The sequence below is a fragment of the Phaenicophaeus curvirostris genome, chromosome 10, assembly GCF_032191515.1.
Source record: "Phaenicophaeus curvirostris isolate KB17595 chromosome 10, BPBGC_Pcur_1.0, whole genome shotgun sequence".
NCBI classification, from domain to species: domain Eukaryota; kingdom Metazoa; phylum Chordata; class Aves; order Cuculiformes; family Cuculidae; genus Phaenicophaeus; species Phaenicophaeus curvirostris.
Window position 1 is genome coordinate 1,663,773 of NC_091401.1, and position 3,478 is coordinate 1,667,250.

The window sequence follows — 3,478 nt, forward strand, 5'->3', positions numbered from 1 at the left end:
TGTTACCTGCCTTTTTAGAAGTTTTAGAAGTTGATGCCTACAAGGCCACATCTAAGGCTACCCCGTTTTTACAGGTTACAGGAGTGGCTGCGGTGGCCCTGTCATTCAAGCCCACATTCACATACGAAGAAGCCAATTCCTAATTGTTTATTTGGGTCTGGTTTTGCAAGCAGTCCATCTACACTATCAAGCTTGAGACATGGATTAGTGCAGTACAATTTGTCTTTACCTGTGCACAGGAATTCCCAGTTGGGAGCCAGAAAGTTCCTTGCCCTGTTGTTGACCACTGAAACACACAATGCTGCACAAACGGTTCTAGAACAATGTTTGTTGGGTTCACCAGTTTTTGCAACTGTGTGGGGGTTTTTTGTTTGTTTGTTTTTGTTTTTTTTAACTGTCTGATGCTTTTCAGAATCACCCAGTAAATAAACAAGAATCTCTTTCTGTTTGGGGTTTGCAAGGACTTGAAAATTAATATTCCCCAAGAACTTTAAGGTCCCTGGGCTTTTTGTACAAACCCCACCCACTAATTCACGATTGTTCTAGGTTTTGCTTATTGTTCTCTACAAGCCGGTCACCCACATTTGCTCACTTCCCTTAGATGAGATGTTTAAAGGGAATTTTCACAGGCTGCATTTGTAGGACACGTTCCCTGGAATTTATTATTCAGCACAGGTTTCTTCTTTAGTTCTCCCAGCACTTTACCAATTTGAAACAGCTAGTGGGTGTAGCTGCAAGAGCTTTTCTCCAACTGTGCGAGCATGCCTGGCCTAATAATTGTTCTATTTGAATCAGCATCAAGTACGGTCATGCATTTTGCATATCATATTAGATCTTTGGTAATCAAGTTCCTCCTGTTGTTATTAAATTGTGTAGGTACAAGCTGAAGTCATGGGGCTGATCTGTGCAACTCTTAAGTTCTGTCAGATGAGATCAATTCTGCCTTTTTTCCAGAACTGGCCCCGAGAGCTTTCACCAGATGCTAGACATGTTCTGTGTTGATCTACTTTATATCTACAAAATTACCTTTTCAGTTACTTTTTCCTTGTAGTGTAATTTACATTAACTGTGTCGCTTTATAGTGTGGCTAATGTGAAAAATCTGTTTGCCTTGCCTTTCAAAAGTGTCGTGGGACAGACTTCCAGCATGCAAGTTAGAAGCAGAAGGGTATTGGCAGAGCTCACAGCAGTCCATCTCCTTAGTGAAGCTGTTTCTTTATTTATGGGGTTGCCAAACAAAGCAATTAAAGCTCTTCCAACCTTTCCCTGCTCCCTGCCTGGGTGTAGTACCATAAATACAAAATCAGCTGTTACTTGTCTGGGCTGGGGGTTCTTGTTTTCTGTGCTTGCCAGGAAAATCTCAGGTCCTCTACCGATTCAGATGTAGTACCACTTCCCTCCTGGTCGAGCTGTCCAGCTCAGGATGATGACTCTTTCCAAATCACATAGCAAGAGCTCAGAATTGATTTGGACAGCTTCTTAAATTGCAACGTTGAGCAAATTCTTCATTTGCATAAGAGCTGGCCATTGAATTTTGCTTCCAGGAGCATCGTTCCCTTCCTCTTTGGTCACCTTCCCAACCGCTCACTGAGCTGTGAGGTTGAGAAGTTCTACAGAACTTTATGGAAGGAGCCTCTCTTTCAAGAAATAGATTGTTTTGGCAGCAATAATACTAATAATACTAATTTATATTATATTATATTATATTATATCATATCATATCATATCATATCATATCATATCATATCATATCATATCATATCATATCATATTATATTATATTATATTATATTATTCTGACCTCTCTCCTTTGGGTCTCAGCTACAAGTGGGATAGAAAAACTTCTGGGAAACAGTTTGCTTGACTGCCTCATTCCCCATCCATGCAAATAAGTGTTACTGGGACTTCCTAAAGGTGACTTCTCAGATCCACATGTCCTCTGTGCAGCTTTTCTTTGACCAAAGCCCTTCCGGCCTTCGGTAATGGAAATCTTCCACCTGATGACAGATAGATGGTTAATCCCCTTGCTGCTTTTTCTCCTTCTGAAGCAGGAAGAGGACAACTGCTTTTGCCAGTTGATAGTGTGTAGTTATCCCCGTGACAAACATATTATCTTCACTCAGAAGTCTTCTGACAAGCTTTTTTGATAAACCAGTGCAAGGTGATTATTTCCCCACATCAGACAATGAATAGAAAGTTCTCTCTCTCTCTTTTTTTTTCTTTTTAAATGAGTATTTCATAGTTGATTGAAATATGCAATTTGGAGAATATCTTACCCAGACAATCTCATGTTGCGTAGCTTGTCTGACGTGATCACAGCAGTCACCACGAATCCAGTTTTGGCCACGTCTCTTGTCTGAGATCCACTTATTTTTGTGATTCCCCGGCTCATTTCTGGTGTGATCTGTGCATCCGTTCAGCACCCGGGCTTCCAGGAATGTGGGAGTTTTGTCAGAACAGGATTTTTGCTTTGGTTTAGAACAGCGCAAAGCAAGTAGAGATGATCTGGGGTTAGCACTGAATATTCAGGCTGAATGTGAGCCAGACTGCTAATGTAGAAATACTGGTTCAGCTCTGCACCTACTCCAGCTCATTTGGGTTTGGTGAGAACGCTGCTGTACGTGCTTTTCGGGAATGAGAATCTACCTCTTATACACCTGAGTTACCTCTCTGACTTAAGATATCAACCAACACTGGTGACCCCAAGCTGTTTCGTACAGGAATACAAAGTGATGATGGAATTGGTTCTTATCAAGTACTTCTCTTTACCAACAATATACACAAATTACTATTTGCTTGAACATGGAAAAACTGAATAGCAGGAGACTGTTTTCTTATGGTTTAAAATCCTCTTGTAACTGGATTTGGCCTCAAAATCCTTTGTCCTCTTTCACTGAATTGCATTGTGGGGGCTTCTTGAGAAGCCGCCTGGAGAATTTTTGCTTTTTGTTTCATCTCTGGGACAACATCTAACAACAACAGCTGGTGAGGGGCTGGAGAACAGGCCTGATGAGGAGCGGCTGAGGGAGCTGGGGGTGTTTAGCCTGGAGAAGAGGAGGCTGAGGGGAGACCTCATTGCTCTCTACAACTACCTGAAAGGAGATTGTGGAGAGGAGGGAGCTGGGCTCTTCTCCCAAGGGACAGGGGACAGGACGAGAGGGAATGGCCTCAAGCTCCACCAGGGGAGGTTTAGGCTGGACATTAGGAAAAATTTTTCACAGAAAGGGTCATTGGTCCCTGGCAGAGGCTGCCCAGGGAGGGGGTTGAGTCCCCTTCCCTGGAGGGGTTTAAGGGACGGGTGGACGAGGCGCTGAGGGACATGGTTCAGTGATTGATGGGAACGGTTGGACTCGATGACCCGGTGTGTCTCTCCCCCGCGGTGGGTCTCTCCCCCCCGGTGTCTCCGTGGCTCCCGGGCGCTGCTCTCGGTGTCCCCGCCCCGGGCCCGTTGCCGGCGCAGGCGCGCTGGGCCCGGGGCG